Source organism: Phalangium opilio, unplaced genomic scaffold, assembly GCF_054372755.1.
Source record: "Phalangium opilio isolate 3A_F unplaced genomic scaffold, DU_Popi_V2 ptg001865l_1, whole genome shotgun sequence".
Lineage (NCBI taxonomy): Eukaryota > Metazoa > Arthropoda > Arachnida > Opiliones > Phalangiidae > Phalangium > Phalangium opilio.
Window position 1 is genome coordinate 218,089 of NW_028324263.1, and position 14,226 is coordinate 232,314.

Consider the following 14,226-nt stretch of genomic DNA (forward strand, 5'->3'; position numbering starts at 1 on the left):
ACACCGCTCCCGGGAGGGCTCAAACCACCAGTCTTTTTAATAGCAGCTGAACGCGCTAACCATTGCGCCACGGAAGCCCTAAAATTAAATGGTCGTCAGGTACTGTGGAAAAACCTTGACTTTTTACGTCACATCTGAGACGTCACAACACCGCTCCCGGATGGGCTCGAACCACCAACCTATTGGTTAACAACCGTACGCGCTAACCATTGAGCCACGGAAGCTCAGAAATTAAATGGTTGTCAGGTATTGTGGAAAAGTTATGACTTTTTACGTTACATCTGAGACCCTACAAAACCTCTCCAGGGTGTTCTCGAACCACCAACCTTTCGGTTAACAGCCGAACGCGCTAACAATTGCGCCACGGAAGCCCAAAAATTAAATTGTCGTCAGATATTGTGGAAAACCTTTGGCTTTCTACGTTACATTTGAGATCCCACAACACCGCTCCCGGGTAGGCTCGAACCACCAACCTATTGGTTAACAGCCGAACGCGCTAACCATTGAGCACGGAAGCTCAGAAATTAAATGATTGTCACGTATTGTGGAAAATGTTTGACTTTTTACGCTACATCTGAGACCCCACAACACCTCTCCCGCGTGGGCTCGAACCACCAACCTTTCGATTAACAGCTGAACGTGCTAACCATTGCGCCACGGAAGCCCAAAAATTAAACGTTCGTCAGGTATTGTGGAAAAACTCTGGCATTTTACGTTACATCTGAGACGTCACAACACCGCTTCCGGGAGGGCTCAAACCACCAGTCTTTGAATAGCAGCTGAACGCGCTAACCATTGCGCCACGGAATCCCAAAAATTAAATGTTCGTCAGGTATTGAGGAAAAACCTTGACTTTTTACGTAACATCTGAGACCTCACAACACCGCTCCCGGATGGGCTCGAGCCACCAACCTTTCGGTTAACAGCCGAACGCACTAACCTTTGCGCCACGGAAGCCCAAAAATTAAATGGTCGTCAGGTATTGTGGAAAAACTTTGACTTTTTACCTCACATCTGAGACCTCACAACACCGCTCCCGGATGGGCTCGAACCACCAAACTTTCGGTTAAAAGCCGAACGCGCTAACCATTGAGCCACGGAAGCTCTGAAATTAAATGGTCGTCAGGTATTGTGGAAAAACTTTGACTTTTTACGTAACATCTGAGACCTCATAGCACCGCTCTCGGGTGTGCTTGAACCACCAACCTTTCCGTTAACAGCCGAAGGCGCTAACCATTGCGCCACGGAAGCCCAAAAATTAAATGTTCACAGGTATTGTGGAAAAACTCGGACTTTTTACGTTACATTTCAGACCTCACAACACCGCTCCCGGATAGGCTCGAACCACCAACCTTTCGGTTAACACCCGAACGCGCTAACCATTGCGCCACGGAAGCCCAAAAATTAAATGTTCACAGGTATTGCGGAAAAACTCTGACTTTTTACGTTACATCTGAGACCTCACAAAACGCTCCCGGATGGGCTCGAACCACCAAACTTTCGGTTAAAAGCCGAACGCGCTAACCATTGCGCCACGGTAGCCCAGAAATTAAATGATCGTCAGGTATTGTGGAAAAACCTTGACTTATTACGTCACATCTGAGACCTCACAACACCGCTCCCGGGTGGGCTCGAACCACCAACTTTTTGAATGACAGCTGAGCGCGCTAACCCTTGAGCCACCGAAGCCCAAAATTTAAATGGTCGTCAGGTATTTCGGAAAAACTTTGACTTTTTACGTCACATCTGAGACCTCACAACAACGCTCCTGAGTGGGCTAGAACCACCAACCTTTTGAATAACAGCTAAGAGCGCTAACCATTTCGCCACGGAAGCCCAAAAAATACATTGTCGTCAGGTATTGTGGAAAAAACTTGACTTTTTACGTTACTTCTGAGAGATCACATAACGCTCCCGGATGGGCTCGAACCACCAACCTTTCTGTTAACAGCCGAACGCGCTAACCATTGAGCCACGGAAGCTCAGAAATTAAATGGTTGTCAGGTATTGTGGAAAAGTTATGACTTTATACGCTACATCTGAGACCCCACAACACCTCTCCCGGGTGGGCTCGAACCACCAACCTTTCGGTTAACAGCTGAAAGCGCTAACCATTGTGCCACGGAAGCCCAAAAATTAAATGTTCGTCAGGTATTGCGGAAAAACTCTGACATTTTACGTTACATCTGAGACGTCACGACACCGCTCCCGGGAGGGCTCAAACCAACAGTCCTTTGAATAGCAGCTGAACGCGCTAACCTTTGCGCCACGGAAGCCCAAAAATTAAATGGTCGTCAGGTATTGTGGAAAAACCTTGACTTTTTACTTCACATCTGAGACGTCACAACACCGCTCCCGGATGGGCTCGAACCACCAACCTATTCGTTAACAGCCGAACGTGCTAACCATTGAGCCACGGAAGCTCAGAAATTAAATGGTTGTCAGGTATTGTGGAAAGGTTATGACTTTTTACGCTACATCTGAGACCCCACAACACCTCTCCCGGGTGGGCTCGAACCACCAACCTTTCGATTAATAGCTGAACGTGCTAACCATTGCGCCACGGAAGCCCAAAAATTAAATGTTCGTCAGGTATTGTGGAAAAATCTGACATTTTACGTTACATCTGAGACGTCACAACACCGCTCCCGGGAGGGCTCAAAACACCAGTCTTTTGAATAGCAGCAGAACGCGCTAACCATTGCGCCACGGAAGCCAAAAAAATTAAATGGTCGTCAGGTATTGAGGAAAAACCTTGACTTTTTACGTAACATCTGAGACCTCACAACACCGCTCCCGGATGGGCTCGAGCCACCAACCTTTCGGTTAACAGCCGAACGCGCTAACCATTGCGCCACGGAAGCCCAAAAATTAAATGTTCACAGGTATTGCGGAAAAACTCTGACTTTTTACGTTACATCTGAGACCTCACAAAACGCTCCCGGATGGGCTCGAACCACCAAACTTTCGGTTAAAAGCCGAACGCGCTAACCATTGCGCCACGGTAGCCCAGAAATTAAATGATCGTCAGGTATTGTGGAAAAACCTTGACTTATTACGTCACATCTGAGACCTCACAACACCGCTCCCGGGTGGGCTCGAACCACCAACTTTTTGAATGACAGCTGAGCGCGCTAACCCTTGCGCCACCGAAGCCCAAAATTTAAATGGTCGTCAGGTATTTCGGAAAAACTTTGACTTTTTACGTCACATCTGAGACCTCACAACAACGCTCCTGAGTGGGCTAGAACCACCAACCTTTTGAATAACAGCTAAGAGCGCTAACCATTTCGCCACGGAAGCCCAAAAAATACATTGTTGTCAGGTATTGTGGAAAAAACTTGACTTTTTACGTTACTTCTGAGAGATCACATAACGCTCCCGGATGGGCTCGAACCACCAACCTTTCTGTTAACAGCCGAACGCGCTAACCATTGAGCCACGGAAGCTCAGAAATTAAATGGTTGTCAGGTATTGTGGAAAAGTTATGACTTTATACGCTACATCTGAGACCCCACAACACCTCTCCCGGGTGGGCTCGAACCACCAACCTTTCGGTTAACAGCTGAAAGCGCTAACCATTGCGCCACGGAAGCCCAAAAATTAAATGTTCGTCAGGTATTGCGGAAAAACTCTGACATTTTACGTTACATCTGAGACGTCACGACACCGCTCCCGGGAGGGTTCAAACCTCCAGTCCTTTGAATAGCAGCTGAACGCGCTAACCTTTGCGCCACGGAAGCCCAAAAATTAAATGGTCGTCAGGTATTGTGGAAAAACCTTGACTTTTTACTTCACATCTGAGACGTCACAACACCGCTCCCGGATGGGCTCGAACCACCAACCTATTCGTTAACAGCCGAACGTGCTAACCATTGAGCCACGGAAGCTCAGAAATTAAATGGTTGTCAGGTATTGTGGAAAAGTTATGACTTTTTACGCTACATCTGAGACCCCACAACACCTCTCCCGGGTGGGCTCGAACCACCAACCTTTCGATTAATAGCTGAACGTGCTAACCATTGCGCCACGGAAGCCCAAAAATTAAATGTTCGTCAGGTATTGTGGAAAAATCTGACATTTTACGTTACATCTGAGACGTCACAACACCGCTCCCGGGAGGGCTCAAAACACCAGTCTTTTGAATAGCAGCAGAACGCGCTAACCATTGCGCCACGGAAGCCAAAAAAATTAAATGGTCGTCAGGTATTGAGGAAAAACCTTGACTTTTTACGTAACATCTGAGACCTCACAACACCGCTCCCGGATGGGCTCGAGCCACCAACCTTTCGGTTAACAGCCGAACGCACTAACCTTTGCGCCACGGAAGCCCAAAAATTAAATGGTCGTCAGGTATTGTGGAAAAACTTTGACTTTTTACCTCACATCTGAGACCTCACAACACCGCTCCCGGATGGGCTCGAACCACCAAACTTTCGGTTAAGAGCCGAACGCGCTAACCATTGAGCCACGGAAGCTCTGAAATTAAATGGTCGTCAGGTATTGTGGAAAAACTTTGACTTTTTACGTAACATCTGAGACCTCATAGCACCGCTCTCGGGAGTGCTTGAACCACCAACCTTTCCGTTAACAGCCGAAGGCGCTAACCATTGCGCCACGGAAGCCCAAAAATTAAATGTTCACAGGTATTGTGGAAAAACTCGGACTTTTTACGTTACATTTCAGACCTCACAACACCGCTCCCGGATAGGCTCGAACCACCAACCTTTCGGTTAACAGCCGAACGCGCTAACCATTGCGCCACGGAAGCCCAAAAATTAAATGTTCACAGGTATTGCGGAAAAACTCTGACTTTTTACGTTACATCTGAGACCTCACAAAACGCTCCCGGATGGGCTCGAACCACCAAACTTTCGGTTAAAAGCCGAACGCGCTAACCATTGCGCCACGGTAGCCCAGAAATTAAATGATCGTCAGGTATTGTGGAAAAACCTTGACTTATTACGTCACATCTGAGACCTCACAACACCGCTCCCGGGTGGGCTCGAACCACCAACTTTTTGAATGACAGCTGAGCGCGCTAACCCTTGCGCCACCGAAGCCCAAAATTTAAATGGTCGTCAGGTATTTCGGAAAAACTTTGACTTTTTACGTCACATCTGAGACCTCACAACAACGCTCCTGAGTGGGCTAGAACCACCAACCTTTTGAATAACAGCTAAGAGCGCTAACCATTTCGCCACGGAAGCCCAAAAAATACATTGTCGTCAGGTATTGTGGAAAAAACTTGACTTTTTACGTTACTTCTGAGAGATCACATAACGCTCCCGGATGGGCTCGAACCACCAACCTTTCTGTTAACAGCCGAACGCGCTAACCATTGAGCCACGGAAGCTCAGAAATTAAATGGTTGTCAGGTATTGTGGAAAAGTTATGACTTTATACGCTACATCTGAGACCCCACAACACCTCTCCCGGGTGGGCTCGAACCACCAACCTTTCGGTTAACAGCTGAAAGCGCTAACCATTGCGCCACGGAAGCCCAAAAATTAAATGTTCGTCAGGTATTGCGGAAAAACTCTGACATTTTACGTTACATCTGAGACGTCACGACACCGCTCCCGGGAGGGCTCAAACCACCAGTCCTTTGAATAGCAGCTGAACGCGCTAACCTTTGCGCCACGGAAGCCCAAAAATTAAATGGTCGTCAGGTATTGTGGAAAAACCTTGACTTTTTACTTCACATCTGAGACGTCACAACACCGCTCCCGGATGGGCTCGAACCACCAACCTATTCGTTAACAGCCGAACGTGCTAACCATTGAGCCACGGAAGCTCAGAAATTAAATGGTTGTCAGGTATTGTGGAAAAGTTATGACTTTTTACGCTACATCTGAGACCCCACAACACCTCTCCCGGGTGGGCTCGAACCACCAACCTTTCGATTAATAGCTGAACGTGCTAACCATTGCGCCACGGAAGCCCAAATATTAAATGTTCGTCAGGTATTGTGGAAAAATCTGACATTTTACGTTACATCTGAGACGTCACAACACCGCTCCCGGGAGGGCTCAAAACACCAGTCTTTTGAATAGCAGCAGAACGCGCTAACCATTGCGCCACGGAAGCCAAAAAAATTAAATGGTCGTCAGGTATTGAGGAAAAACCTTGACTTTTTACGTAACATCTGAGACCTCACAACACCGCTCCCGGATGGGCTCGAGCCACCAACCTTTCGGTTAACAGCCGAACGCACTAACCTTTGCGCCACAGAAGCCCAAAAATTAAATGGTCGTCAGGTATTGTGGAAAAACTTTGACTTTTTACCTCACATCTGAGACCTCACAACACCGCTCCCGGATGGGCTCGAACCACCAAACTTTCGGTTAAGAGCCGAACGCGCTAACCATTGAGCCACGGAAGCTCTGAAATTAAATGGTCGTCAGGTATTGTGGAAAAACTTTGACTTTTTACGTAATATCTGAGACCTCATAGCACCGCTCTCGGGTGTGCTTGAACCACCAACCTTTCCGTTAACAGCCGAAGGCGCTAACCATTGCGCCACGGAAGCCCAAAAATTAAATGTTCACAGGTATTGTGGAAAAACTCGGACTTTTTACGTTACATTTCAGACCTCACAACACCGCTCCCGGATAGGCTCGAACCACCAACCTTTCGGTTAACAGCCGAACGCGCTAACCATTGCGCCACGGAAGCCCAAAAATTAAATGTTCACAGGTATTGCGGAAAAACTCTGACTTTTTACGTTACATCTGAGACCTCACAAAACGCTCCCGGATGGGCTCGAACCACCAAACTTTCGGTTAAAAGCCGAACGCGCTAACCATTGCGCTACGGTAGCCCAGAAATTAAATGATCGTCAGGTATTGTGGAAAAACCTTGACTTATTACGTCACATCTGAGACCTCACAACACCGCTCCCGGGTGGGCTCGAACCACCAACTTTTTGAATGACAGCTGAGCGCGCTAACCCTTGCGCCACCGAAGCCCAAAATTTAAATGGTCGTCAGGTATTTCGGAAAAACTTTGACTTTTTACGTCACATCTGAGACCTCACAACAACGCTCCTGAGTGGGCTAGAACCACCAACCTTTTGAATAACAGCTAAGAGCGCTAACCATTTCGCCACGGAAGCCCAAAAAATACATTGTCGTCAGGTATTGTGGAAAAAACTTGACTTTTTACGTTACTTCTGAGATATCACATAACGCTCCCGGATGGGCTCGAACCACCAACCTTTCTGTTAACAGCCGAACGCGCTAACCATTGAGCCACGGAAGCTCAGAAATTAAATGGTTGTCAGGTATTGTGGAAAAGTTATGACTTTATACGCTACATCTGAGACCCCACAACACCTCTCCCGGGTGGGCTCGAACCACCAACCTTTCGGTTAACAGCTGAAAGCGCTAACCATTGCGCCACGGAAGCCCAAAAATTAAATGTTCGTCAGGTATTGCGGAAAAACTCTGACATTTTACGTTACATCTGAGACGTCACGACACCGCTCCCGGGAGGGCTCAAACCACCAGTCCTTTGAATAGCAGCTGAACGCGCTAACCTTTGCGCCACGGAAGCCCAAAAATTAAATGGTCGTCAGGTATTGTGGAAAAACCTTGACTTTTTACTTCACATCTGAGACGTCACAACACCGCTCCCGGATGGGCTCGAACCACCAACCTATTCGTTAACAGCCGAACGTGCTAACCATTGAGCCACGGAAGCTCAGAAATTAAATGGTTGTCAGGTATTGTGGAAAAGTTATGACTTTTTACGCTACATCTGAGACCCCACAACACCTCTCCCGGGTGGGCTCGAACCACCAACCTTTCGATTAATAGCTGAACGTGCTAACCATTGCGCCACGGAAGCCCAAATATTAAATGTTCGTCAGGTATTGTGGAAAAATCTGACATTTTACGTTACATCTGAGACGTCACAACACCGCTCCCGGGAGGGCTCAAAACACCAGTCTTTTGAATAGCAGCAGAACGCGCTAACCATTGCGCCACGGAAGCCAAAAAAATTAAATGGTCGTCAGGTATTGAGGAAAAACCTTGACTTTTTACGTAACATCTGAGACCTCACAACACCGCTCCCGGATGGGCTCGAGCCACCAACCTTTCGGTTAACAGCCGAACGCACTAACCTTTGCGCCACGGAAGCCCAAAAATTAAATGGTCGTCAGGTATTGTGGAAAAACTTTGACTTTTTACCTCACATCTGAGACCTCACAACACCGCTCCCGGATGGGCTCGAACCACCAAACTTTCGGTTAAGAGCCGAACGCGCTAACCATTGAGCCACGGAAGCTCTGAAATTAAATGGTCGTCAGGTATTGTGGAAAAACTTTGATTTTTTACGTAATATCTGAGACCTCATAGCACCGCTCTCGGGTGTGCTTGAACCACCAACCTTTCCGTTAACAGCCGAAGGCGCTAACCATTGCGCCACGGAAGCCCAAAAATTAAATGTTCACAGGTATTGTGGAAAAACTCGGACTTTTTACGTTACATTTCAGACCTCACAACACCGCTCCCGGATAGGCTCGAACCACCAACCTTTCGGTTAACAGCCGAACGCGCTAACCATTGCGCCACGGAAGCCCAAAAATTAAATGTTCACAGGTATTGCGGAAAAACTCTGACTTTTTACGTTACATCTGAGACCTCACAAAACGCTCCCGGATGGGCTCGAACCACCAAACTTTCGGTTAAAAGCCGAACGCGCTAACCATTGCGCTACGGTAGCCCAGAAATTAAATGATCGTCAGGTATTGTGGAAAAACCTTGACTTATTACGTCACATCTGAGACCTCACAACACCGCTCCCGGGTGGGCTCGAACCACCAACTTTTTGAATGACAGCTGAGCGCGCTAACCCTTGCGCCACCGAAGCCCAAAATTTAAATGGTCGTCAGGTATTTCGGAAAAACTTTGACTTTTTACGTCACATCTGAGACCTCACAACAACGCTCCTGAGTGGGCTAGAACCACCAACCTTTTGAATAACAGCTAAGAGCGCTAACCATTTCGCCACGGAAGCCCAAAAAATACATTGTCGTCAGGTATTGTGGAAAAAACTTGACTTTTTACGTTACTTCTGAGAGATCACATAACGCTCCCGGATGGGCTCGAACCACCAACCTTTCTGTTAACAGCCGAACGCGCTAACCATTGAGCCACGGAAGCTCAGAAATTAAATGGTTGTCAGGTATTGTGGAAATGTTATGACTTTATACGCTACATCTGAGACCCCACAACACCTCTCCCGGGTGGGCTCGAACCACCAACCTTTCGGTTAACAGCTGAAAGCGCTAACCATTGCGCCACGGAAGCCCAAAAATTAAATGTACGTCAGGTATTGCGGAAAAACTCTGACATTTTACGTTACATCTGAGACGTCACGACACCGCTCCCGGGAGGGCTCAAACCACCAGTCCTTTGAATAGCAGCTGAACGCGCTAACCTTTGCGCCACGGAAGCCCAAAAATTAAATGGTCGTCAGGTATTGTGGAAAAACCTTGACTTTTTACTTCACATCTGAGACGTCACAACACCGCTCCCGGATGGGCTCGAACCACCAACCTATTCGTTAACAGCCGAACGTGCTAACCATTGAGCCACGGAAGCTCAGAAATTAAATGGTTGTCAGGTATTGTGGAAAAGTTATGACTTTTTACGCTACATCTGAGACCCCACAACACCTCTCCCGGGTGGGCTCGAACCACCAACCTTTCGATTAATAGCTGAACGTGCTAACCATTGCGCCACGGAAGCCCAAAAATTAAATGTTCGTCAGGTATTGTGGAAAAATCTGACATTTTACGTTACATCTGAGACGTCACAACACCGCTCCCGGGAGGGCTCAAAACACCAGTCTTTTGAATAGCAGCAGAACGCGCTAACCATTGCGCCACGGAAGCCAAAAAAATTAAATGGTCGTCAGTTATTGTGGAAAAACCTTCACTTTTTACTTCACATCTGAGACGTCACAACACCGCTCCCGGACGGGCTCGAACCACCAACCTATTCGTTAACAGCCGAACGCGCTAACCATTGATCCACGGAAGCTCAGAAATTAAATGGTTGTCAGGTATTGTGGAAAAGTTATGACTTTTTACGCTACATCTGAGACCCCACAACACCTCTCCCGGGTGGGCTCGAACCACCAACCTTTCGATTAATAGCTGAACGTGCTAACCATTGCGCCACGGAAGCCCAAATATTAAATGTTCGTCAGGTATTGTGGAAAAATCTGACATTTTACGTTACATCTGAGACGTCACAACACCGCTCCCGGGAGGGCTCAAAACACCAGTCTTTTGAATAGCAGCAGAACGCGCTAACCATTGCGCCACGGAAGCCAAAAAAATTAAATGGTCGTCAGGTATTGAGGAAAAACCTTGACTTTTTACGTAACATCTGAGACCTCACAACACCGCTCCCGGATGGGCTCGAGCCACCAACCTTTCGGTTAACAGCCGAACGCACTAACCTTTGCGCCACGGAAGCCCAAAAATTAAATGGTCGTCAGGTATTGTGGAAAAACTTTGACTTTTTACCTCACATCTGAGACCTCACAACACCGCTCCCGGATGGGCTCGAACCACCAAACTTTCGGTTAAGAGCCGAACGCGCTAACCATTGAGCCACGGAAGCTCTGAAATTAAATGGTCGTCAGGTATTGTGCAAAAACTTTGACTTTTTACGTAATATCTGAGACCTCATAGCACCGCTCTCGGGTGTGCTTGAACCACCAACCTTTCCGTTAACAGCCGAAGGCGCTAACCATTGCGCCACGGAAGCCCAAAAATTAAATGTTCACAGGTATTGTGGAAAAACTCGGACTTTTTACGTTACATTTCAGACCTCACAACACCGCTCCCGGATAGGCTCGAACCACCAACCTTTCGGTTAACAGCCGAACGCGCTAACCATTGCGCCACGGAAGCCCAAAAATTAAATGTTCACAGGTATTGCGGAAAAACTCTGACTTTTTACGTTACATCTGAGACCTCGCAAAACGCTCCCGGATGGGCTCGAACCACCAAACTTTCGGTTAAAAGCCGAACGCGCTAACCATTGCGCCACGGTAGCCCAGAAATTAAATGATCGTCAGGTATTGTGGAAAAACCTTGACTTATTACGTCACATCTGAGACCTCACAACACCGCTCCCGGGTGGGCTCGAACCACCAACTTTTTGAATGACAGCTGAGCGCGCTAACCCTTGCGCCACCGAAGCCCAAAATTTAAATGGTCGTCAGGTATTTCGGAAAAACTTTGACTTTTTACGTCACATCTGAGACCTCACAACAACGCTCCTGAGTGGGCTAGAACCACCAACCTTTTGAATAACAGCTAAGAGCGCTAACCATTTCGCCACGGAAGCCCAAAAAATACATTGTCGTCAGGTATTGTGGAAAAAACTTGACTTTTTACGTTACTTCTGAGAGATCACATAACGCTCCCGGATGGGCTCGAACCACCAACCTTTCTGTTAACAGCCGAACGCGCTAACCATTGAGCCACGGAAGCTCAGAAATTAAATGGTTGTCAGGTATTGTGGAAAAGTTATGACTTTATACGCTACATCTGAGACCCCACAACACCTCTCCCGGGTGGGCTCGAACCACCAACCTTTCGGTTAACAGCTGAAAGCGCTAACCATTGCGCCACGGAAGCCCAAAAATTAAATGTTCGTCAGGTATTGCGGAAAAACTCTGACATTTTACGTTACATCTGAGACGTCACGACACCGCTCCCGGGAGGGCTCAAACCACCAGTCCTTTGAATAGCAGCTGAACGCGCTAACCTTTGCGCCACGGAAGCCCAAAAATTAAATGGTCGTCAGGTATTGTGGAAAAACCTTGACTTTTTACTTCACATCTGAGACGTCACAACACCGCTCCCGGATGGGCTCGAACCACCAACCTATTCGTTAACAGCCGAACGTGCTAACCATTGAGCCACGGAAGCTCAGAAATTAAATGGTTGTCAGGTATTGTGGAAAAGTTATGACTTTTTACGCTACATCTGAGACCCCACAACACCTCTCCCGGGTGGGCTCGAACCACCAACCTTTCGATTAATAGCTGAACGTGCTAACCATTGCGCCACGGAAGCCCAAAAATTAAATGTTCGTCAGGTATTGTGGAAAAATCTGACATTTTACGTTACATCTGAGACGTCACAACACCGCTCCCGGGAGGGCTCAAAACACCAGTCTTTTGAATAGCAGCAGAACGCGCTAACCATTGCGCCACGGAAGCCAAAAAAATTAAATGGTCGTCAGTTATTGTGGAAAAACCTTCACTTTTTACTTCACATCTGAGACGTCACAACACCGCTCCCGGACGGGCTCGAACCACCAACCTATTCGTTAACAGCCGAACGCGCTAACCATTGATCCACGGAAGCTCAGAAACTAAATGGTTGTCAGGTATTGTGGAAAAGTTACGACTTTTTACGCTACATCTGAGACCCCCCAACACCTCTCCCGGGTGGGCTCGAACCACCAACCTTTTGATTAACAGCTGAACGTGCTAACCATTGCGCCACGGAAGCCCAAAAATTAAATGTTCGTCAGGTATTGTGGAAAAACTCAGACATTTTACGCTATATCTGAGACGTCACAACACCGCTCCCGGGAGGGCTCAAACCACCAGTCTTTTGAAAAGCAGCTGAACGCGCTAACCATTGCTCCACGGAAGCCCAAAAATTAAATGGTCGTCAGGTATTGTGGAAAAACCTTGACTTTTTACTTCACATCTGAGACCCTACAACACCTCTCCAGGATTGGCTCGAACCATCAACCTATTCGTTAACAGCCAAACGCGCTAACCATTGAGCCACGGAAGCTCAGAAATTAAATGGTTGTCAGGAATTGTGGAAAAGTTATGACTTTTTACGCTACATCTGAGACCCCACAACACCTCTCCCGGGTGGGCTCGAACCACCAACCTTTCGATTAATAGCTGAACGTGCTAACCATTGCGCCACGGAAGCCCAAATATTAAATGTTCGTCAGGTATTGTGGAAAAATCTGACATTTTACGTTACATCTGAGACGTCACAACACCGCTCCCGGGAGGGCTCAAAACACCAGTCTTTTGAATAGCAGCAGAACGCGCTAACCATTGCGCCACGGAAGCCAAAAAAATTAAATGGTCGTCAGGTATTGAGGAAAAACCTTGACTTTTTACGTAACATCTGAGACCTCACAACACCGCTCCCGGATGGGCTCGAGCCACCAACCTTTCGGTTAACAGCCGAACGCACTAACCTTTGCGCCACGGAAGCCCAAAAATTAAATGGTCGTCAGGTATTGTGGAAAAACTTTGACTTTTTACCTCACATCTGAGACCTCACAACACCGCTCCCGGATGGGCTCGAACCACCAAACTTTCGGTTAAGAGCCGAACGCGCTAACCATTGAGCCACGGAAGCTCTGAAATTAAATGGTCGTCAGGTATTGTGGAAAAACTTTGATTTTTTACGTAATATCTGAGACCTCATAGCACCGCTCTCGGGTGTGCTTGAACCACCAACCTTTCCGTTAACAGCCGAAGGCGCTAACCATTGCGCCACGGAAGCCCAAAAATTAAATGTTCACAGGTATTGTGGAAAAACTCGGACTTTTTACGTTACATTTCAGACCTCACAACACCGCTCCCGGATAGGCTCGAACCACCAACCTTTCGGTTAACAGCCGAACGCGCTAACCATTGCGCCACGGAAGCCCAAAAATTAAATGGTCCTCAGGTTTTGTGGAAAAAACTTAACTATTTACTTCACATCTGAGACGTCACAACACCGCTCCCGGATGGGCTCGAATCACCAACCTATTCGTTAACAGCCGAACGCGCTAACCATTGAGCCAAGGAAGCTCAGAAATTAAATGGTTGTCAGGTATTGTGGAAAAGTTATGACTTTTTACGCTACATCTGAGACCCCACAACACCTCTCCCGGGTGGGCTCGAACCACCAACCTTTCGATTAATAGCTGAACGTGCTAACCATTGCGCCACGGAAGCCCAAATATTAAATGTTCGTCAGGTATTGTGGAAAAATCTGACATTTTACGTTACATCTGAGACGTCACAACACCGCTCCCGGGAGGGCTCAAAACACCAGTCTTTTGAATAGCAGCAGAACGCGCTAACCATTGCGCCACGGAAGCCAAAAAAATTAAATGGTCGTCAGGTATTGAGGAAAAACCTTGACTTTTTACGTAACATCTGAGA

General features: G+C 47.4%; 5 non-coding genes across 5 annotated transcripts; all 5 read right to left on the bottom strand.

Moving 5' to 3' along the window:
- Positions 1-4,405: 4,405 nt before the first annotated feature.
- TRNAK-CUU (transfer RNA lysine (anticodon CUU)) lies at positions 4,406-4,478 on the bottom strand. Its single transcript has one exon. It is a non-coding gene; the product is annotated as a tRNA-Lys (tRNA).
- A 1,834-nt stretch (positions 4,479-6,312) lies between these two features.
- Positions 6,313-6,385, bottom strand: TRNAK-CUU (transfer RNA lysine (anticodon CUU)). Its single transcript has one exon. It is a non-coding gene; the product is annotated as a tRNA-Lys (tRNA).
- Positions 6,386-8,219: 1,834 nt separating this feature from the next.
- On the bottom strand, positions 8,220-8,292 carry TRNAK-CUU (transfer RNA lysine (anticodon CUU)). Its single transcript has one exon. It is a non-coding gene; the product is annotated as a tRNA-Lys (tRNA).
- A 2,275-nt stretch (positions 8,293-10,567) lies between these two features.
- On the bottom strand, positions 10,568-10,640 carry TRNAK-CUU (transfer RNA lysine (anticodon CUU)). Its single transcript has one exon. It is a non-coding gene; the product is annotated as a tRNA-Lys (tRNA).
- Positions 10,641-13,356: 2,716 nt separating this feature from the next.
- On the bottom strand, positions 13,357-13,429 carry TRNAK-CUU (transfer RNA lysine (anticodon CUU)). The gene has a single exon. It is a non-coding gene; the product is annotated as a tRNA-Lys (tRNA).
- Positions 13,430-14,226: the final 797 nt, after the last annotated feature.